This window comes from Palaemon carinicauda, chromosome 39 (assembly GCF_036898095.1).
Source record: "Palaemon carinicauda isolate YSFRI2023 chromosome 39, ASM3689809v2, whole genome shotgun sequence".
Lineage (NCBI taxonomy): Eukaryota > Metazoa > Arthropoda > Malacostraca > Decapoda > Palaemonidae > Palaemon > Palaemon carinicauda.
Window position 1 is genome coordinate 47,669,156 of NC_090763.1, and position 25,000 is coordinate 47,694,155.

The following is a 25,000-nucleotide window of genomic DNA, read 5'->3' on the forward strand; positions in this document are numbered from 1 at the left end:
TGAGACTGTGCTTGAATGGTATCTTATGTGCTTTTGACCAAGTGTTAAAAAACTCCCACAGACCCCATGTCAAGATCTATTTCGTTTGAGGAGGACGTGAAAACGAGTAGGTAGTGCGTTTTATTCTGGTGTGGGTGAACAGCTGCTTCGTCCGAAGAGCCTTTCTCATAGCTTCTCTTTTAAGGACCACTTGACACTAAGTCAGAAAGTCGTTGGTTACAGATTGTTACCGTTGGTTACAGGAGACAAAAGACGTTTGTGATATTTTGTTTGTTCTATAGAGCGAACTGAGACCTACCGAACACGTTTCTTCGATAATTCATCAGTTGACGCATCCTGCGTCACATACTCATCGATCCAGTTGAAACTCGCGTTTGGCTAAATAGGAAAAGAAATTCCTAAGTCACCGGCTTAATTTTCTTCATGAACTTGAATATCTGCATATATTAGTTTTATTTGGAAATATATTCTTGAAATCCTTCTCGAATATTAGGAAATAAGAATCGCTGCCTCCTATTACTTACCGCCTACCAAATAGATCAGCGAGCGGAATTTACTTCTCCCGAACAGTTGGTAAGTAAAGATCTCTCTCTCTCTCTCTCTCTCTCTCTCTCTCTCTCTCTCTCTCTCTCTCTCTCTCTCTCTCTCTGCTCAGGTGATATATCTAAATATAGATGAAAATTAATTTCAGTTTATTATTATTATTATTATTATTTATTTATTTAATTTAGATCTAAAATTTTAAAGATAGAAACAGATTTTGACAATAGTTTTTTTTACCAAATTCAATTTATATATTGGTTATCTAAAAAGTAGGGTGCAGAATTAGCCTATATATTTTGTCTTAAGACAAAACATTTATATGTATATGCCTATACTGCATATGTATTGACCTCATGGTCAAATGGTCATGATACTCCACTGTCCGGGGTCAATTTCCTGGGCGTGGCAGACTCGCTTTCACGCGTTTCGTCAAATCGCATTTTGCCTGTATTCAAATAAGCCAAATATATAGCTGGTAGTCACTTGCAGTGGGTCGTCGGGAAAATTTACTTTAGGATAAAAAACCAAATATATTATTTCATTCGTTAGCTTTAGATCGTTATTTATTGTTATTAAGCTGGTCTTTTTATCAACACACACTCTCTCTCTCTCTCTCTCTCTCTCTCTCTCTCTCTCTCTCTTTCAACAGAATAACCATTTTATAATGGAATAAAGGTTTTTGACTTGACTTTGACTTTGATTCTCTCTCTCTCTCTTTGAACAGAATAACCATTTTATAATGGAATAAAGGTTTTTGACTTGACTTTGACTTTGATCTCTCTCTCTCTCTCTCTCTCTCTCTCTCTCTCTCTCTCTCTCTCTGAATAACCATTTTATAATGGAATAAAGGTTTTTGACTTGACTTTGACTTTGATTCTCTCTCTCTCTCTCTCTCTTTCAACAGAATAACCATTTTATAATGGAATAAAGGTTTTTGACTTGACTTTGACTTTGATCTCTCTCTCTCTCTCTCTCTCTCTCTCTCTCTCTCTCCTCGTCAAGTCGCCATAGTACGAGTTGGCTATTGATTGTGCATATTTTCTTTTACTTCTTTAATTAATTTTCACCGTTTATGTATAACTTCGTTGCGTGTCTGATAACAATTTCCGTAGTAACGAGAGTTTGAAAAAGATTTTCTTTATAGTTTTAATAGCTTTTTTTATTATTGGATTAGAATTTCTTAATTTTCACTATATTACTTTATTGTGTACGCACTCATGTATGTATATGTATATAGGCTATATATGTACACACACACACACACACACACATATATATATATATATATATGTATATATATATATATATATATATATATATATATATATATATATATATATTTATTTATTTGAAATGTGTGTATGTATCACATAGACAAAACTTTTTGTTTCTCACGATTATCTACTGTATAACAATATATGTAAAAAAAATAATAATCTGATAACGAAAAATCTCTACTGTAACCTTTTGAGTTTATTCTTAATTTATGATTTATGAAACTTGGATCAAAAGGATTAACTAGAAAAAAAATCTAGCAATTCGAGGAATATATATTTGTTAATCTAAAAATGGGATCGACTAGACGAACTTGATAGTAGTTCGAGAAATAATAATCTGGTAATATAAGGAAGTAGCCATGAACTTGTAATCCCTGGTGACGCTTTAGGAACGAGTTGAACATTGAACGAACGAATTGAACAGTGCACGAACGAATTGAACAGTGAACAAACTAATGGAAGTGAACGAAAGAATTGAACAGTGAACGAAAGAATTGAACAGTGAACAAACGAATTGAACAGTAAACAAAAGAATTGAACAGTGAACGAACGAATTGAACAGTGAACGAACGAGGTTTGGTTCCATACACGTGTAAGGTAAATTGAGGTCTGCGGTTTACACCTTGAGAAATCCCCATTGTCTCTTTTTGTATTTGTAATATTAATTACTTATTTTTAACAGTCAGGTATGTTAAACAGTACATAGCCTCGACGCTCGAGAGAGAGAGAGAGAGAGAGAGAGAGAGAGAGAGAGAGAGTTTATGGGTTTCGTCGGTAGACTGGCTGCAAATTATCATGATAAAGACAACAACGTTGCGCAGAGAGAGAGAGAGAGAGAGAGAGAGAGAGAGAGCGGAGAATCGTGCTTCTAGTGAAAGAGCAAGAACATGGTTACACACACACCCACACCCATTCTGTCAATGGAAGGACGTGAACTCTAGCGGACAACTTGGGAAAGGAAGTCGACGGGAGACAAATTGGACCGTGTCCTCTTGGTCTTCCAAGACAGATGGAATTCTTCTCCGAAATCGATATGGTTTATTCCGTTCTGTATGACTTACAGTAAGCCGGTTGATTACAATGGATGAAATAGGTTAAGCAAAAGTTGGTATTTGTGCTGCATGTTTTAAGAGAAGTGTAAGAAAGGAGTTTGCGTGGAAATGTACTAGATTACAGAAAGAGAATGATTTCGTTTCAGTCGTTTTCAAATATACCTGGGTGTATACAAAGCAGATGATACCTATAGTCAATTTTTTTTTAGCGAGGCAGATTTGCACCGACTAACAGCAGTGCCCTTTTAGCTTTGAAATGGTTCCTGATCGCTGATTGGTTGGACAAGATAATTCTGACCAATCAGCGATCAGGAAACTCATCCGAGTCCGTGCAAATCTGCCTCGCTAAAATAAATTGACTATAGTTTTCTTTATTTCATTTTTCATTTTTCTTTATTAGTGTGTACTTTTGTCGTTTACTCAGATGGATATTCTGGTCTGTTGAAGCTCCTTTATTAAGTATATGGGTTGTTCCCGAAATATATATTTATATACGTATTTATAATATTGCTATTATTGATATTTATAATCTGTAGGAACGGACAGGAAAAGACGTACCTTCAAACTGTTTGGAAATCACTCAATTTCATATATTGAAAACTCAGGACGCTGCTATTGTTGCTTTCTGTTCCAGAAGTAATAAACTTCATTTAATGACTATTTTTAGCTTCTAGCTGTGATGACCTAACCGTATTTCGGTGAAAAATATGCAATATTTCAAAAGCCCTTCTTGATTATGCTGATGAGGTAATAACAGCTCTCTCTCTCTCTCTCTCTCTCTCTCTCTCTCTCATATTACTATTTAAAATGATTTAATTACTTAAAATAACTACTGTTACCGGAGAATGTAAACTAGTTTGGTATATATATATATATATATATGTGTGTGTGTGTGTGTATATATATATGTATATATATATATACATATATATGTATATATACACACACACACACACACATATATATATATATATATATATACACACACACGATGACCTTAATGGAATCTTCATCAGGTTTTATGAATGAGAAAGAGAAGGAAGATTATAAGAGCCAAAATGAGAGAGAGAAAGAATATCAATAATTATTAGTATGTCCTTGGTCAAACCGTAAACCATTTTATTGTTTGTAAAAGCGTCTGTTGATTGTAAGCACCTCTCAATATCAGATGATAGAGCACGACTGTTCCCATTGAACTTCCATTATTGCCGAAGTTGGGAGATTTGAGAACCATTAGTCTAAATTAAAGCTTAAACTCTTTTTTTTTTTTTTTTCGATTAGGCGCATTTGCACCGACTCGCAGCGGTGCCCTTTCAGCTCGGATAAGTTTCCCGATCGCTGATTAGTTAGAATTATCTTGTCCAACCAATCAGCGATCAGGAAACTTGTCCGAGCTAAGATGGCACCCCAAATGTGGGTGCAAATCTGCCTGACTAAAAAGAATTGACTATAGTGAGCTTCTTTGTATGTCGAAGTTGATAAATTTACTGATGAATCATATTAAAAGCTCTCTCTCTCTCTCTCTCTCTCTCTCTCTCTCTCTCTCTCTTAACATAATTTCTAATAAAAGTTTTCACTTCCTAAAATTTTGAGTAAATTAGACAAAATTATTTGTTCCTCAACGGAAACATTCTCTCTCTCTCTCTCTCTCTCTCTCTCTCTCTCTCTCTCATAACATAATTTATAATAGAAAGTTTTCTATTCCGAAAATTTGGAGCAAATTAGACAAGATGATTTGTTCCTCAACGGAAACATTCTCTCTCTCTCTCTCTCTCTCTCTCTCTCTCTCTCTGATTATTGGGCTTCAATGTAACCGTTACTCATCCACAGAAATCCCCATTTTCCAATGACTGGTCTTTTCGTGACATTCAAATTATATATGCCGGCATCTCGTGACCCTTCCACGGCAGTTTCCGTTCGTACCAGACCCAATCCCTTCCCCGTCCCCATGTCAATTACTGTTGGGTCCGTTTCTGGTCTCCAGACCTTTCCTAATCAGTTGCAGATCTCTGCATCCCAGTTTCTAGTGCCTTCAGTCGTGACCTTAGATGTCAAGATGCCAGAAGACTTCAAATCAGTCAATCATCCTATAGTCAATTCTTTTTAGTGAGGCAGATTTGCACCGACTCGCTGGGGTGCCCTTTTCGCTCGGAAAAGTTTCCTGATCGCTGATTGGTTGGAGAAGATAATTCTAACCAATCATATAGTAGGAAACTTTTCCGAGCTAAAAGAGCACAGCAGTCATCCTATAGTCAATTCTTTTTAGTGAGGCAGCTTTGCACCGACTCGCTGGGGTGCCCTTTTCGCTCTGAAAGGTTTCCTGATCGCTGATTGGTTGGAGAAGATAATTCTAACCAATCATATAGCAGGAAACTTTTCCGAGCTAAAAGGGCACCGCTGCGAGTCTGTGCAAATGTGCCTCATTAAAAAAAATTAGTATAGTTTCTGGGCTGCCTAAACGTCTCCATCACTTGTGCTGATCTCTTTGGACCTCTCCTTAGGTTCTGGTCTCCGTGGACCCATCGCTGCTAATAGCTGGTTTCCCTGGACCCATCGCTGCTAATAGCTGGTCTCCCCAGACATCTCCACACTAATTATTGGGTATCTTTGGATCTTTTCATATCATTAAATAAGCACTTCAAGTTCCTTCATAACATGAGCTGTTTTGATCCAGACTCCGTCATGCCAGTTGTTGGTCACATCTGACCGGCCATATCCAATTGCTGGTTGAATCGTACCCTTCCATGCCAGTTGCTGGTTGAATCGGACCCTTCCATGCCAGTTGCTGGTTGAATCTGACCCTTCCATGCCAGTTGCTGGTTGAATCGGACCCTTCCATGCCAAATGCATCACACCCTTCCATGTCAGTTACTAGTCACATAACACCTTCCGTGTTAGTTACCAGTCTAATAACACCTTCCATGTCTGTTAATTACCAGTCGAATAACACTTTCCATGTCAGTTACCAGTGGAATAACACCTTCCATGTCAGTTATCAGTCAAATAACGCCTTCCATTCCAGTTACCATTCGAATAACGCCTTCCATTCCAGTTACCATTCGAATAACACCTTCCATGTCAGTTATCAGCCAAATATTACCTTCCATGTCGGTTACCAGTCGAATAACACCTTCCATGTCTGTTAATTACCAGTCGAATAACACTTTCCATGTTAGTTACCAGTGGAATAACACCTTCCATGTCAGTTATCAGTCAAATAACGCCTTCCATTCCAGTTACCATTCGAATAACGCCTTCCATTCCAGTTACCATTCGAATAACACCTTCCATGTCAGTTATCAGTCAAATAACGCCTTCCATTCCAGTTACCATTCGAATAACGCCTTCCATTCCAGTTACCATTCGAATAACACCTTCCATGTCAGTTATCAGCCAAATATTACCTTCCATGTCGGTTACCAGTCGAATAACACCTTCCATGTCTGTTAATTACCAGTCGAATAACACTTTCCATGTTAGTTACCAGTGGAATAACACCTTCCATGTCAGTTATCAGTCAAATAACGCCTTCCATTCCAGTTACCATTCGAATAACGCCTTCCATTCCAGTTACCATTCGAATAACACCTTCCATGTCAGTTATCAGTCAAATAACGCCTTCCATTCCAGTTACCATTCGAATAACGCCTTCCATTCCAGTTACCATTCGAATAACACCTTCCATGTCAGTTATCAGCCAAATATTACCTTCCATGTCGGTTACCAGTCAAATAACACCTTCCATGTCAGTTACCAGTCGAATAACACGTTCCATGTCAGTTACCAGTCGAATAACACCTTCCATGTCAGTTGCCAGTCGAATAACACCTTCCATGTCAGTTACCAGTCAAATAACACCTTTCATGTCAGTTACCGGTCGTATCACATCCTCCCATGTCTGTTACCAGCCGAATCACACCCCTCCGTGTCAGTTGTCTGTTGTATCATAGTTACTTTCTTTTACTTTCTTGTACAAGGTCTTCCATAAAGAGAGGTTGTAGCCTCTAGCGTTATCATATACTCTTTTTTTCGAAAGAAATCTACCTAGTATTCACTGGCCCCCATCTCTTCCACTGCATTCACAAGGTCACTTTATTGTCTCCTTTGGGTTGTAGTGGCCGATGTGATAACGTCCCTGACTGGTGAACGCCAGACTGGGGTTCGAGTCCCGCTCAAACTCGTTAATTTCTTTGGGTGTTGCAACCTCACCATCCTTGTGAGCTAAGGATAGGTGGTTTGGGGAGCCTATAGTTCTATCTGTTGAGTCATCAGCAGCCATTGCCTAGTCCTCCTTAGTCCTACCTTGGGTGGATAGGGAACTTGGGCGCTGATCATATTAATATATGGTCAGTCTCTAAGGCATTCTCCTGCTTGATAAGGCCTTGCCTCTGCCATTCATGAGGGGCCTTTAAACCTTTTGCATATGATTTACTTTGGTGAGAAGCCAAAGTGTTAGTAGAGTTCTGAGTGGATTTGCAGGTTGGTGATCTTCCTCAAGTAGAGTATATTTAAGTTACCAAACATACCATACCCTTTCATTTCGGTTTCCATTTGTACCTTCCCCCTTTCCATATTGATCGCCAGTCACTTGATATCCCTTCCATATTGATTGCCAGTCACTTAATATCCTTCCATATTGATTGCCAGTCACTTAATATCCCTTCCATATTGATTGCCAGTCACTTAATATCCCTTCCATATTGATTGCCAGTCGAATGAGGCCTCCCATGTAAGTTGCCAACCACAACAGGCCATTTGTTACGATCTCGGAATCGTTTTAGGTCCTTTTAATCTAAATAAAAAGAATATGACCACAGCAATTGAGATATGGCATGTGAATATGAAAAGAAACACACAGAAAACACTGCACGTTTATTTACAAAGTAAATCAGGGTTGCTTCTCCATTATTATTTAAATGATTAGAATTATTTCAAGATATTTTTAGATGTGGGAACGAGCTGGACAATAGAGTAATAAAATACTTTAGTGGAGAGTTGGTGAATTGTCCTCAGTTTCTAAAATGTTGCTCACATGGCAATTTTAACGTTGCAAAAGAGATTGCTGCCTATCCTCGTCACTAATATGACAAAATCTGGTGTCTGAACTGAAAGGAGACACTTCCGTCATAAATGTAATACTGTCTCATCTCTGGTTTTCTTAATGCGTCCTATCTCACTCATATCTCGTTCCTCTTTGCTTAAATACACGCGTGTGGGCGGAGCTAATCGACATTGACATATCAGAAGGTTTTTGATATCTTGTAATCTGATTGGTTTCCTTAAAAGCACCTACTTTGGTCTTCTGGTATGTACAGTTGCCTCCAAGAATTTCGATACACATTACCGTAGGTAGTCTGTGGTATTGTGTACCGGAACTCTTGGAGCCAACTGTACAATCTAGACTCGATGTTGCGCCAGCAGAGACACTTCCATAAAGAAAAGGATTTCCAAAGTGACGTAATCTTTGACCAAGCACTATCAGTATTTCATCTCATATAAAAGTATTAGTTTTATGTTCATACATATTCCTCTAAATTTATTTCATCTATCCATGACACCCTTCCATGTTAATTGCCAGGCTAAGGAGACCCTTTCTTGTCAGTCGTCTGTTACATCAGAACCTTCAGTGTCAGGTGCCAATCACGTCAGACCATACCATGCCAATTGCTAGTTACATCAGCCCCCTTCCATGTCAATTTTCAGTACCCAGAAAGCTGTAGAGGCTGATGGTTAAAGAGGGTGACCTCGTGCTGGGAGCGGCAACTCTTTAAGTTAAAGTTGAATACCTGTGCAATATTGTTACGATCATCATCATCATCATTATCATCTCCTCCTACGCCTATTGACACAAAAGGCCTCGATTAGATTTCGCCAGGCGTTTCTATCTTGAGCTTTCAATTCAATACTTCTCCATTCATCATCTACTACACGTTTCATAGGCCTCAGCCATGTAGGCCTAGGTCTTCCAACTCTTCTAGTGCCTTGTGGAGCCCAGTTAGTAGTATGCTGGACTAATCTCTCTCGGGGAGTGCGAAGAGTATGCCCAAACCATCAACATCTACCCCTCACCATGATCTCATCCACATATGGCACTCGAGTGATTAAGTCTCTCTTATGGTTTCATTTCTAATCCTGTAAGTACAGTGGACTGACGAATTCATATATTTGGATTGGATTTATAAATATGGGCTATATAGCCCGAAACTGAGGCCCAGATGGGGAGAAGCCCTCCAAATATGTTATTATTATTATTAATTGCTAAGCTACAACCCTAGTTGAAAAAGCAGGATGTTATAAGCCCAGGGACCCCAACAGGGAAAATAGCCCAGTGCGGAAAGGAAATAAGGAAAAATAAAATATTTTAAGAAAAGTAACATCAAAATAAATATTTCCTATATAAACTATAAAAACTTTAACAAAACAAGAGGAAGAGAAACTAGATAGAAGAGTGTGCCCGTGTGTACAAGCAAGAGAACTCTAACCCAAGACAGTGGAATACCATGGTACAGAGGCTATGGCACTACCCAAGACTAGAGAACAATGGTGTGATTTTGGAGTATCCTTCTCCTAGAAGTTAGAAGAGGTTGGAATCTATGGTTCGCTTTACATCTATGATTTACATAGGGGTTATTAGATTAGTAATCTATATATTCAACTTTTAAACCAATTACCTGTGTTTTATAATTATAATTTTAGTAATTATATTTTGCGGAGGCTAAGTTACATTAAATTAAAACAAATACTCCCTACAAAAAGAACATCAGTCCTTTTATTCGGTAAGAATTCATACGAATAGATAATTTTTCTTTAATTGTTTTAAGCAAACAAATAAATTTGATCATGAATTTCACTTTTTCTCTACGACGTTCGACTCTTTCGCCTCTTACTTTACCTTTTAAGAACAGTGTCCAATTAGAATTAGCAGTTAGTCAGATATTGTAGACATTTACCTATTAATTCTTAACGAGTCCAGACCATCTCAAGTCAGGAATTGTGAAAGTTACACTAATAACGCATGGGTAAGTCTCTCTCTCTCTCTCTCTCTCTCTCTCTCTCTCTCTCTCTCTCTGTTCTTTGGCGTCTTTAATGATAAAATCTCAGTTATTTTGTACCTGAGAGAAGGATCCAATGTAGTACTGTCTGGCCAGTCAAAGGACCCCCTAACTCTCTATCGGTAGTATCTCAACGGGTGGCTGGTGCCCTGGCCAACCTACTACCTAGACATTTCAAGTAGGGAAGGTAGATAGAGATAGAAAATATAGAACATATTGAGCAGGGGAAGAAGAAAAGAATCTCATCTCGAAGGAAACTTTGAGTCCAATTTTCATCAGAAAATAAAGAGTATGATTACTATAGTCAATTTCTTTTAGCAATGCAGATTTGCACCAATTCGCAGCGGTGCCCTTTTAGCTCGGAAAAGTTTCCTGGTCGCTGATTGGTTGGACGAGATAATTCTAACCTATCAGCGATCAGGAAAATTTTCCGAGCTAGAAGGGCACCGCTGCGAGTCGGTGCAAATCTGCCTCGATAAAAGAAATGGACTATAGGAACAACTGAATTTAGTAGATAATTATAAATATCCTCTGAATTTGCATCACCGTCAAGCAATGAGAATTACAATATGTTTGCTGTAACGGTTATCATGCTACCTCTCCAATTAAGAGGTGAACTTTCATAGGTCTTTGCCTTGTGGCAAAGGATGTTCTCTGCATGACAATCATTTAAATCTCACGTCATATTTAAAGAATAGTGCCAAATGATTTGAATATTTGTGCTACTAGATTTGTGTATGTAGATTGTGTGCGTGTGTATGAATGTGTAGGTAACTAGACAAGTAAGCAAACTAATCTCTCTCTCTCTCTCTCTCTCCTCCTCTCTCTCTCTCTCTTCTCTCTCTCTCTCTCTCGTCTTAAATGTTAAAATCTCAGTTGCTTTGTCGATTAGGCTTCGTCGTCATTGACCGCTTACATAGATATCAGAATAGTCTCTCTCTCTCTCTCTCTCTCTCTCTCTCTCTCTCTCTCTCTCTCTCTCTCTCTCTCTCTCTCTCTCTCTCTCTCTCGTCTTAAATGTTAAAATCTCAGTTGTTTTATCGATTTGACTTTGTCACCATTGACCGCTTACATAGATGTCAGAATAGTTCTCTCTCTCTCTCTCTCTCTCTCTCTCTCTCTCTCTCTCTCTCTCTCTCTCTCTCTCTCTCTCTCTCTCTCTCTCGTCTTAAATGTTAAAATCTCAGTTGTTTTTTCGATTTGGCTTCGTCGTCATTGACCGCTTACATAGATGTCAGAATAGCTCTCTCTCTCTCTCTCTCTCTCTCTCTCTCTAGTTACAACCACATTTCACTTGTACTTTAGTATTCGGTTCATCCTACGTTAGCAATACGTGACGGGGAAGTTGTAAGAGTTCTCTTAAAAGTGGGATGTTTGAGAGAGAGAGTTGCCAAACATCTTCGCTTATTCAACTTGGGTTCTCCAATTTGCATTTTTGCCCCAGTGCTACCTTTCGTACCCTCTACCTGCCGCTTTATTGCAACCCTGCACTTGCGATGGTGAAGTTGATGAGAAGATTGCAGAGAGCGAGAATGAGTCAAAGGGACTCGGGTGACTACGGGAATATGACGTCATGGAAAAAGCAGAAGGAATTTAAACCAAAAGGTCTCGTAGAAAAGGGACTATTATCCCTTGCGTCGGATAGACGCGGGTCTTCTCATCTTCCTCCTCCTACTCCTCTTCCTCCTCTTAGGAAAATACCGCCGAAATATCTTCCGAATTGTTTCGCGTAAATGGTCGATTTCTTAAAATCATGATATGGCATTAAAAGTCAACGCGGACCAGGATGAGATATTTTTCAGAATTTTTTTTTTCTAGTAAAGATAGCAAGACGGCCTAGATGCTATTGCGAGGGATCGTTGAGGTTTCTAGAATGTATTACAAATATTTCTTGATGAGAATACGAGATCATCGAAACGTTTACATGTTCGCCGACCAAGATGAGATATTTTTCAGAATTTTTTTTTTCCTCTCTCTAGTAAAAATAGCAAGACGGAGGTTCCTAGATGCTATTGCGAGGGATATTTGAGGTTTCTAGAATATATAACAAAGTTTTCTTCATGTGAATACGAGAGATCATCAGAACGTTTACATGTTCGCCGACCAAGATGAGATATTTTTCTGAATTTTTTTTTTCTAGAAAAGATAGCAAGACGGAGGTTCCTAGATGCTATTGCGAAGGATCGTTGAGGTTTCTAGAATATATAACAAGGGTTTCTTGATGAGTATACGAGAGATCGTCAGAACGTTTACATGTTCGCCGACCAAGATGAGATATTTTTCAGTTTTTTTTTTTTTCTATAAAAAATAGCAAGACGGAGGTTCCTAGATGCTATTGCGAGGGATCGTTGAGGTTTCTAGAATATATCACAAAGGTTTCTTGATGAGAATACGAGAGATCATCAGAACGTTAACATGTTCACCAAAAGCTCGTTGAGTCATTTTTATTATGATCACCAGAGTCTTTAATGTTCCTCAATGATATTGCAAGGAAGCGTCGATGTGTTTCGATGAACTGACAGGAATGTTATATGACTTTTATTTAGAATTGCAAGATATCGTGAAAACTATTTAACGATGTTGCAAGAGATTGTTGAGGCCTCGAAAGGAGATTGCATGAAGTATGTGAGGCTTTTACTGTACCTAAGATTGCAAGTGATAGCTTAGGCCTCTTTAACGAAGCTCGTGAGAGAATGTTAAGGCATCTAGATTAGCTAAGTCATCAAGATAGAATTTCAAAATCATAATCAAGGGTCGTAGATGAGATTGGAAGAGATAGTTAAGGCTTTTATTATTATTATTATTATTATTATTATTATTATTATTGTTATTATTATTTTTATTATTATTGTTATTTTTGCTGTTATTATTATTATTATTATTATTATTATTATTATTATTATTATTATTACTATTATTATTGATGCTGTTGTTATTATTATTATAATTTGCTAAGCTACAACCGTAGTACCGAGTGAGGAAAGGAAGTAAGGAGAGCTCCAATAAAATATTTTAAGTACAGTAACAACATTAAGATAAATCTTTCATATATAAACTATAAAAACTTCAAAAAAGCAAGAGGAAAAGTAATACGATAGAATAAGGTGCTTGAATGTGCCCTCAAGCAAGCGAACTGTACCCCAAGACGGTAGAAGACGATGTTACTGAGGCTATGACTGTACCCAAGACTAGAGAACAAGGTTTGATTTTTGAGTGTCTTTCTCCTAGAAGAGCTGCTTTCCATAGCTAAAGAGTCTCTTCTACTCGTACCAAGAGGAGAGTAGCCACTAAACAATTAAAGTGCAGCAGTTAACCTCTTGAGCAAAGAAGAATTTTATGGTAATACCAGTGTTGTCAGGTGTATAAGGACAGATGAGAATGTGGAAAGAACAGGCCAGATTATTTGGGGTACGAATAGACAGAGGAAAAATGAGCCGTAACCAGAGGTATGGATCCAATGTAGTACTGTCTGTCCAGTCAAAGGACCCAATAATTCTCTAGTCTAGCGGTAGTATCCCAACGGGTGGCTGGTGTCCTGGGCAACCTTCTACCTATGAGACAGTTTAGGCTTCTAAAAGACATTGGAAAAGATATTTAAGACTTCTAGAAGAAATTAGAAGCGATAGTTAAAACTTCTAGAGGAGATTGGAAGAGAGTTAAAGACTTCTAGATGAGATTTTAAGGCTTCTAGATGAGATTATAAAGAGATAGTTAAGGCTTCTAGATGAGATTATAAAGAGATAGTTAAGGCTTCTAGATGAGATCATAAGGAAATAGTTAAGGCTTCTAGATGAGATTGGAATAGATAGTTAAATTTTCTAAGTGATATTGTAAAGAGATAGTTAAGGCTTCTAAGTGATATTTTAAAGAGATAGTTAAGGCTTCTAGATGAGATTAAAAAGAGATAGTTAAGTCTTCTAGATGAGATTATAAAGAGATAGTTAAGGTTTCTAGATGAGATTATATAGAGATAGTTAAGGTTTCTTAGTGATATTGTAAAGAGATAGCTGAGCTTTCTAGATGAGATTATAAAGAGATAGTTAAGGCTTCTAGATAAGATTATAAAGAGATAGTTAAGGTTTCTAGATGAGATTATAAAGATAGTTAAGGCTTCTAGATGAGATTATAAAGAGATAGTTAAGGCTTCTAGATGAGATTATAAAGAGATAGTCAAGGTTTCTAGATGAGATTATAAAGAGATAGTCAAGGCTTCTAGATGAGATTATAAAGAGATAGTTAAGGTTTCTAAGTGATATTGTAAAGAGATAGTTAAGGCCTCTAGATGAGATTATAAAGAGATAGTTAAGGCTTCTAGATGAGATTATAAAGAGATAGTTAAGGCTTCTAGATGGGATTATAAAGAGATAGTTAAGGCTTCTAGATGGGATTGTAAAGAGATAGTTAAGGCTTCTAGATGAGATTATAAGGAAATAGTTAAGGCTTCTAGATGAGATTGGAAGAGATAGGAACGGCTTCTGGAGGAGATTGTAAGCGATAGTTGAAGCTTCTAGATGAGATTATAAAGAGATATTTAAGGCTTCTAGATGAGATTATAAGGAAATAGTTAAGCCTTCTAAGTGATATTGGAAAGATATAGTTAAGGCTTCTAGATGTGATTATAAAGAGATAGTTAAGGCTTCTAGATGGGATTGGAAGAGATAGGAACGGCTTCTGGAGGAGATTGTAAGCGATAGTTGAAGCTTCTAGATGAGATCTCGTTGCGTCGTGCCGTGGATTCAACTAGAAACTATGCAAAGGTGATGACAGTTCCCGTGAGATTGGAGGTCACTTGCCAATGGGCAGAACTTCATATAAGAAGAATAATAACCTACAGTAGGTCACTTAACCGTTTGTCTTCTCGACGTTGGTCGTCATTTTGCATCCTGTGCCATTGTGCCAGCGAAGAACGTTACGGTTAAGAACGACAGAGTTATAATGAACGCGAAGGTTAAGAGAAATGACTTAGGAAAGGTTAAGGGGACGTCTGGCGGGCTGCCAAAGATGATAGTACGGTCGTGTGTGGCGCCGTGTATAGTCTATTTATTTTTCATTTTCTTTCTCACCTTCTTCCGTATGGGGACTACGTAATGTGATGAGATGCCTCCGTGGAAAAAAAACTAGTCGAGATGCTTTTCTCTCTTGTCTTTTGATGTTATATCTAGTTGTTTATTTGTTTATGGAAGAGAAAAAATTGGCGAAGAAACGTTTGTGAGACCGGTGTTGGTCTTGCAGCCTCTTACGAACCTTGCTTTAGAAAGGCCAGTTCAAAAAGCAACTTGGGCCTGGCGAAGTAATTCAAGTTTCCCGTAATAAGAGAGCGGGTGAAGATTCTAATTTTACAGGACCCAGCGTCTGGAAACAATATACTCTGCCTGTCTCTGCCCGTACACGAAGAAGGAGACTATTTTACTCTTGGCCTCCGTGATCTCTGGATGCTCCTCTTGCGGCTTGCCCATTCCACGTAGGCTGTATTATGGGCGGGCTCTGTCGCAGGACGGGAAAGAGGTGTGCGTCCGTCCGTCCGTCGGTTCGGAAAAACAAAAGCTAGTCAGCAGCCGCAGCTCGCACAGCAGCAGCAGCAGCAGCAGCAGCACAGCTCTCTCGCATGTTTCACAGTTCAAGGCAAAGGCGGGCTGCCTGTGAGAGAGACACACACACACACACACACACACACACATCACCTACCCTGCAGCCGCAGTGTGAGGGGGTGGGCCAGTCATCTAATAACGTTGGTGAATAATGCCTCGACTTTTGGCATCCCCGTGAAAAAAAAAATGTGCTTTTGAATTTTGGATTACGTTTAAACGTTGTGGTGCCTTCGGGGATTTATGGATGGTGTCTCATAATTGTGTGTAAGAGTTTCAGAATATTGTTGAAGTTAATATAAACCTGGACTAAGGGTGTGTGGATTTAGTGCCTACGAGACTTGAACCCTCCCCGTGACACAGGAAAATTATCGTGGTGTGCTATTGTAGATCGAGGAATTTTAATCCAAACTGAAGTGAAATCCCCTACGAAAGTGCAAGTGATGGATGTGATTGTCACATAGGTATGTACATAAAAAGAGGTGGGAACTAAAGAGTCACAAATTTGAGTCGAACCCAGCATTGTATTTCAGAGGCTGTTGTAATTTTGCTACCATGCGTCTAGGCTTTTAATACTTTCTTTTAAGCTACATCATACTCTTCATAGTGTTTCCATGACGACATGCTCCTACGAAACGCCCCTGAATCTATTTAGTTCAAAAGGTCAAGGAAAACGTATTCGTTCGATCTCATTTCCTCGTTGGTATCCTCATTATTGAATAAATGCTCTTCGCTGCCATTCCTTGATTTCGCCTTAATTTCTTCCAAGAAGAAATATCTAACGTGAAATTAATGATTGTTATATGTTTACTGATTGTTCTCAGCTAGTGTCGCCCACCCAAAAGAGACCGGTCAGGCGAGGTAGTTTAGTCACTAAATATAAATAAGATTGTTTTCACTCTCACTAACACAGATGCGACAGGACCATGACATCCATCTTTAAATTTGGTGAATAATATGGTTAAAATGTTATAGATTAATCTCTCTCTCTCTCTCTCTCTCTCTCTCTCTCTCTCTCTCTCTCTCTCTCTCTCTCTCTCTCTCTCTCTCTCTCATATATATATATATATATATATATATATATATATATATGTGTGTGTGTGTGTGTGTGTGTGTGTGTGTGTGTGTCTGTGGTGAGTTTCTTATTCATCCTACTAATATTTTAAAGTCGAGGTCAGCAGCTACTACTTTATATAGCAATCCTGATTCAAAGTAAATTTACACTCTCATGTTGACAGTCATTTATTCAATACACACACACATACACACACACACACACACACACATATATATATATATATATATATATATATATATATATATATATATGTATATATATATGTGTGTGTGTGTATATGTGTATATATCTATCTATCTATCTATATATATATATATATATATATATATATATATATATATATATATATATATATATATATATATAATATATATATATATATATATATATATATATATTACAGTATGTGTCTGTATATGTATTTGTGGGTATGAGAGAGAGAGAGAGAGAGTTAAGTGTTGTAACTGATTAGATTAAGAAAGCCTTGATATTGTCCATAATTGAATGTGGGATGCCGGTTAACCATTTTTCGATACATATTTATACATTGGGTTTTTGCATATTTTACGAAGTTAAAAGATTGTGACTCTCAAAGTCATGATGTTTAAAAATGGTTTATTGTTTATTTTTGTTATTACGACTGTGAAATATAGAAATTTTATTAGTGTATTGTCATGGAAGATGCTTGAAATATACAATTTCCATTATTCATTTAATGTAATAATAGTCAAGAACAATGAAAGTTCAACATATCTCTGAGACTTGGTCTAGCGAGCTCAATACTAACACACCCGAAATGGCTGCTCTTCTCTCAATGATCGTTTCGTAATTACCAGACATTTGACTGCAGTGAGAGAGAGAGAGAGAGAGAGAGAGAGAGAGAGAGAGAGAGAGAGAGAGAGAGAGAGAGACCTTTGATTGATTCTCTGAACAAGGATCGGTGAGAATTCCTTGTCATCGTCGGCGTCTTTCCTGGGTAAATGTGTCCTTCCACTGGTGCATTTGGTAATCCCAAATGAACACTTCCTGAAGGGATAAGCCCATCTCATCTCTCTCTCTCTCTCTCTCTCTCTCGTGTCCGGGCGTGGGCAAGGTAGGGGTATTGGGTTGCCCGTCCTATCGGCCTCTGCATGCAATGAAAATATACTCGCATGACGTAAGCATTTCTTGGAGGGTATTGTTGTTGAATTTGATTAGGCATTGCGTCACTCCCTCTGTTAGTTTTTATGTTCAAGCCTTGGCCAATGAGTATTTGCTTACGATTTTTATCCTGACTATTTTCCTGTTTTATTTTTATTTTAGTGATGTTTTTGGAAACGTTCTCTCTGCCAGCAAGAGATGACGGTGATTCCTTCACGTGGGACTTTTTGGCTACGGTCTTTTTTTTTTTTTTTTTTTTTTTTAAACAAATAGTCTACCGCATAGCGTGACACTTTTTCGTGTCGGGTTTTTCTTAATTCTCTCAAATTGCTTTTGCTTGCATGCTCTTGGCTCGTTGTCATTTTTTATTGCCCCAGTGCGAGTTTTTCTTGCTTGCCTCGTCATAGAGCGAGTTTTACTATTGATCCTACCGGTGGAATTCACTGAAATCGGGCCAGCTCTTGTAAGAGTCATTGGGTTGGTAAAATCTTGTTCTTTATAATATTATTATTATTATTATTATTATTATTATTATTATTATTATTAGTCAAGCTACAACCCTAATTGGAAAAGCAAGCTGCTATAAGCCCAAGGGCTCCAACAGGGAAAAATAAAGGAAATAAGGAAATAAATAAATGATGAGAATAAATTAACAATATATAATTCTAAAAACAGTAACAGCGTCAAAACAGATATGTCCTATATAAACTATAAAAAGACTCATGTCAGCCTGGTCAACATAAAAACATTTGCTCCAACTTTGAACTTTTGAAGTTCTACTGATTCAACTACACAACTGCTCTTTCCTCCCCTTCAGCAGCCTTTAGATTTATTCATTTTTCCACGAATAAGTTTTTTTTTATTTAAATCCTTTATATTTTTTCTTAGATAAACAAATGGAACCCTTGCTGTTTACTGATGATAAGCCAAGCGGAGTTGCTTAACATTTGTTGCGTCATTGAAAGTGACTAGCTTTGCTTTTCTCAGTGTCCTACTGGTCTCGTTTGTTCATCTATTTGGAAATAATTGTAAATTGTTAAATTAGATGGATTTGTTTATAGAGAAATGCAATTAAATGTGATTATACTGTAAATATTGGGATTGTAAAGAATATGTAATTTAACTTTTTAATAAAAAGATAAAAAAAGAATATTTGGAAATAATCAAACGTCCTCTCGAGATAAGAGTTTCTCATCGCTTTTACGTAAAGTAATACAATGATGACTTTACTTATGAATACTTTTATTTATTCTTGCGTTAGAGGGATTTGTCGTTCGTGGAACATACACAGATATGTATTTGAATTTCTTAAGTCTTTGATAACTAAATAGATATACCTATATATATATATATATATATATATATATATATATATATATATATATATAATGTATATATAATATATATTATATATATTTATATATATAATTTTTCTTTTTAACTTATATCTCTTTTGAAAGAAAAGAATTTTAATTGTTTTTCTCTTTATATAATATCTGAAGAAATCATCGTAAAATATCTCATGAAACAGTTCATACCATTTCTCAGTTTTTTTATTTGTATAAAAAAATATCCAATCTATATTACTTTTTGTTAAAAAAAACATTAAGATGCTGAATCAGTGACCAACCAGCAGTAAAGAAACCTTCACATAGAGAAGCCACGTCGCTTTAATTCCCTACACATCTATTATTATTATTATTATTATTATTATTATTATTATTATTATTAGCCAAGCTACATCCCTAGTTGGAAAAGCAAGATGCAATAAGCCCAAGGGCTCCAATAGGGAAAAATAGCCCAGTGAGGAAAGGAAATAAGGAAATAAATAAATGATGAGAACAAGTTAACAATGAATTATTCTAAAACAGTAAAAACGTCAAAACAGATATATCCTATATAAGCTATTAACAACGTCAAAAACAGATATGTCATATAAAAGACCCATGTCAGCCTGGTCAACATAAAAACATTTGCTCCAACTTTGAACTTTTGAAGTTCTACTGATTCAACTACCCGATTAGGAAGATCATTCCACAACTTGGTCACAGCTGGAATAAAACTTCTAGAATACTGTGTAGTATTGAACCTCACAAAAGTCGCATCGCTCACTTTCTCACTCGTGTTTACCGGGAATCAATCACTCATGGATGAATATGTTCTTTGCTTGAAAAAAATATTCATTAAATGTCTCCTTATAAGTTATATTGATTTGAATGGACTTTTTTCTTATTCATTTTTCATTGTTTTGTCTCATTCATATAGACTTACAGTTCGTGTATTAGGTTGAAACTTGTTGATATGATTAGAATTTTACTGTGCCTTAAATATGGTGATGGGGATAACGTTGATAATAATATTAATAAATTATAATAATAAGGATTATTAGTTAATGATTTCAGTGTTATCTGATAGTAATGCAAATCATCAATATTAATAAAGATTATTATTATTATTATTATTATTATTATTATTATTATTATTATTATTATTATTATTATTATTATTATTTCAATGTCAACTGGTAGTACCATAAACCATCAAAATACAATTAGTCAAATATATGGAGCCGACATTTATTTGCGATTTTAGAATTCATGAATAATTCTTGTTATTTGTTACTGTTTTTTATTTTATTTCTTTTTTTTATTCTTAAAATATATTCTCGTCCAAGTTTGCTTTAGGTCGGCAAGATACAGTTCTCACGTGTGCTGGAAAATCCACTTTCGTAAACCTGGCGGGGCGCGCACACACACACACACACAGACGCACGCACGCACTCGCGCGCGCAAACACTCTTTGTATTACACGCTTACGAAAACCCTGTCCACCTTAAGTAATAGGAAAAAAAAGGTGAGCGAGTTGGCTATTGATACGTATGAAAGAAAAAAAAATATTTTTTCTCTGACTCGGTCGAACAATGTTTAACGGCACCTTGAAAATGAGTTGCAATTTGACCTTTAATACAACACGAACGTAATTTTCAAATTAGATACAAACAAAAATGTAATTAAATGTTATTTGGCATGAGTATAAGTAGTAACTTAATTAGTGCCCCCTTTTAGGCACCAGCCACCCGTTCAGATACTACTGCTAGAGAGTTATTGGGTCCTTTGACTGGCTAGACAGTACTAAATTGGATCCTTCTCTCTGGTTACGGTTTTTTTTCCTTTTGTCCACACATACATCGAATAATGGAGCCTATTCCTTATATATTCTATGTCCTCATACACCTGACAACACTGAGATTACCAAACAATTCTTCCTCACTTAAGGGGGTTAACTATTGCTATGTGATTTTTTAGTGGCCACTTTCCTCTTGATAAGGGTAGGAGAGACTATCTAGCTATGGTAAGCAGCTCTTCTAGGAGGACATTCCAAAACCAAACCATTGTTCGCTGGTCTTGGATAGTGCCATAGCCTCTGTACCATGGTCTTTCACTGTCTTGGGGTAGAGTTCTCTTGCTTGAGGGTTCAATAGGGCACACTATTCTATCTTATTTCTCTTCCTCTTGTTTTTTTTTAAATTTTTCATAGCATATATATGATAGATTTATTTCAATGGAGTTACTGTTCTTAAGATATGTTATTTTAATGTTGTCACTATTCTCAAGACATTTTATTTTGATTATTAATTCTCTTGAAGTTTCCTTATTCCCTTAACTCACAGGGCTATTTTCTCTGTTGCAGCCGTTTGGTTTTTAGCATTCTGCTTTTCCAACTAAGGTTGTGGCCTAGCAAATAATAATAATAATAATAATAATAATAATAATAATTCGGGAAGGTTCAAGAACTGCGAATTGTTGATACGCAATGTGAAACCTTGCAATATCTTATTAGTGAAGGGACACACAGCTGTCTGTCAGCACAGGTAAGGCTTCGCTTTACTTGGGAGAACACAGTTGAGAGGCCACCCCACCTCAGTCATGATGTTGTCATGCATTTTACCCCTGACTCACCACAAAATACTTCTAAGCAATAAGACAGGTATATATATAATATACATAGGATTTGTATCCCCATGAATAGCAAAGGTGTACTAGTCAGGGCTACCCATAGTCTGTTGGCTTGCTGTGAGCGATCAGGCTAAAGTCTCCCATCATCACCTGTCGGCTGTGGCCACAGTGGGGATGGAAATGAGAATATGACTTGAGACCTTTGTGCTGCAGTTGACCCCAATCGGTTGCGTTTGTTGTGTGTTTTTATATATATATATATATATATTATATATATATATATATATATATATGTATATATATATGTATATATATATATATATATATATATATATATATATATATATATATATATATATATATATATCTATATATATATATATAGCGCAATTATTTATTTCTATACACATGTAAGTGGAATTGCTCTGATCTTCTGTGCATGAGTCTATGGAATAACGTTTTTAACTACTTAACACGTCCACTTAAATAAAGAACAGAGTATTGCGTCATGTCTGATGGCTGGGAAGTAAATATTTAAAAAAAAAAAAAAAAAGGTAAAAATACAGATTACTTATATAAGCTAACTTGGCACGTGAACAAAAAAACTAACTTGACTCTTGAACAAAACGAAGCATAACGAAGATAGTCTTAAATTGCACGACATGCTCTATCGGCTACCAATAGATATGGCAGCCAGAACATCTCCCAATTACTCTCCCATTAATGGGTTAATATGGCAGACATCGAGAAGGGCTTTACCTATCATATGGGTCAGAACGATAAACTGATAACGCCCATATCTCGGCTGGGATCAAAGCAGTGGAGGAAACATTTAATTGTTCACTTTATCCCTATCTCCTACATACCTTACCTTACCTTATTGCCTTATTTTTTGTTTGGGTTCCCCCAGGTCCCTCAGTGTGAGGCACCTCGTATATCCACCAGAGAGTTGCTAATGCATCATCCGGTGTATTTTGCATCTTCCAGTCTTGGATGGTCTGGGATGCATCTTAGGTATTTATCGAGCTTATTCTTAAACGCCGATGTATTTATTGTTTAGTAAGGCAAAACACCAGAAATCCGTTTTAGCTCGTTGCTGCATAAATAGCTTAGCAACGGTAAATGGTATACGGTACATCCTCGCTTCATTTCCAAGTACTATGAGAGTAGGTCTAATGCAGTTGTCTGCCAAGAGCTTCTTCACACTGGAGGGAGCTATAAATATACTGAAGGGTAATTAGAAAATGTACATTACTGACCAAAAGTGGGTATTTTATGCTCCAAAAGTGGGTATTTTATGCTGAGTGATGCCACCACGCCATCGAAATCACTTTTCTGGAGTTTCCCTTCTGCATTGGGCATCATATTGTCCCCTATACAGTAAAGAGAAAGTGTCTAGGTAGCTTATATATATATATATATATATATATATATATATATATGTGTGTGTGTGTATATATATATATATATATATATATTTCTTTCCTGTCATACTTAGCTGCATTGCCAGACGTATAACTACTCGGCCTCCCGCCTCATCCCTCGGGTAGGGGGAGAAGGAATAGTCATACCCTGGTGAGAGGGGCTGTGGTTAGGAAAGGGGGAGGGAGGGGGTGGGAATGGCTGGATCTGTGTGTTCGTATGTGTGCATATTTATCTAAATATATAGCCGTCATTCCTGACGGGTAGCGTACACTAGTTAATAATTACTGTTCACTCTTCTATAACTGCCTCTAATTCAGAATAAGCTTGTTTTTTAAAGTCCTTTTCAGAATGGTTACAGTTAATGCTTTTTGCAGTTAATTAAAGGATGAATATTAACGTTACACTTAGTTATCAAATTGGAAGGGTGGGGGGCGGGGTTAATTTTTATGGAGAGAAAACTAAATATTGATAGATACGCTTCCTTTATAAATAAAGGTAAAAAAAGATAGGGATATTATGTACAGGATGTCACGAATAGGGAAATAGGTCTAATATCTTCGACACCACCAAGTCAGTCATTTATAGACGGTTCTGCACCAATTATTTATGCTTTATATTATAGTCTTTGACTTCTATTAAAAAAGTAATCTTAAGTTATAATTATGTTGTTGTCTTTAGTTAGAAATCTGTTGAGTCATATTAGCAAGAAAGTCTGCTATCTTGTTATCAAGTCATTTAAGTTAGAATTCAGTTATCAAGTTGTCGAAGGGTATTTTAACTTTGTGGAGAGAGAGAGAGAGAGAGAGAGAGAGAGAGAGAGAGAGAGAGAGAGATACAATATACCTTATAAAAAGAAACTAACCTTATTATCCTTAACTTTGCGTGAGAAGTTTGTCTTGGGAAAAACAAAATTAGAATTTCACTTCAAAGAGAAGTAAAGAAAATGAGGCGAAGCTCTGGGACACAGACCCAGATCAGTAATGTTCTCTCTGTCATTGGAAATAACATAGACTCTCTGTCATTGGAAATATATAGACTCTGTCATTGGAAATAACATAGACTCTCTGTCACTGGAAATAACATAGACTCTCTGTCATTGGAAATATATAGACTCTGTCATTGGAAATAACATTGACTCTCTGTCATTGGAAATAACATAGACTCTCTGTCATTGGAAATATATAGACTCTGTCATTGGAAATAACATAGACTCTCTGTCACTGGAAATAACATAGACTCTCTGTCATTGGAAATATATAGACTCTGTCATTGGAAATAACATAGACTCTCTGTCACTGGAAATAACATAGACTCTCTGTCATTGGAAATAACATAGACTCTGTCATTGAAATGACATAGATCTCTGTCATTGGAAATGACATAGATCTCTGTCATTGGAAATGACATAAACTCTCTGTCATTGGAAATAACATAGACTCTCTGTCATTGGAAATAACAAAGACTCTCTGTCATTGGAAATAACACAGACTCTCTGTCATTGGAAATAACATAGACTCTCTGTCATTGGAAATAACATAGACACTCCGTCATTGGAAATGACATAGACTCTCTGTCATTGGAAATAACATAGACTCCATAGACTCTCTGTCATTGGGAATAACATAGACTCTCTGTCATTGGAAATATATAGACTCTGTCATTGGAAATAACATAGACTCCCTGTCATTGGAAATATATAGACTCACTGTCATTAGAAATAACATAGACTCTCTGTCATTGGAAATAGCATAGACTCTCTGTCATTGGAAATAACATAGACTCTCTGTCATTGGAAATAACATAGACTCTCTGTCATTGGAAATAACATAGACTCTTTCATTGGAAATAACATAGACTATTGTAGAACGTAAATATGTTGAAATTATCTCTAA

At 36.7% G+C, this 25,000-nt stretch overlaps 1 protein-coding gene across 8 annotated transcripts in view; it reads left to right on the forward strand.

The window, feature by feature from the left end:
- The window catches only part of fray (frayed), a 506,360-nt gene that overhangs the window by 398,840 nt on the left and 82,520 nt on the right, over positions 1 to 25,000 (forward strand). Inside the window, exon 1 of one of the 8 annotated variants that reach the window (XM_068362886.1) lies at positions 1 to 573. This exon is cut by the window's left edge and continues 235 nt beyond it. The exons of 6 other annotated variants lie outside the window; for them this stretch is intronic. The gene's annotated coding sequence lies outside the window, so the exon portion shown is untranslated. Of the gene's footprint in view, positions 574 to 15,481; positions 15,974 to 25,000 lie in introns of those variants that run through there. One more of the 8 variants, XM_068362885.1, reaches the window with a different exon arrangement.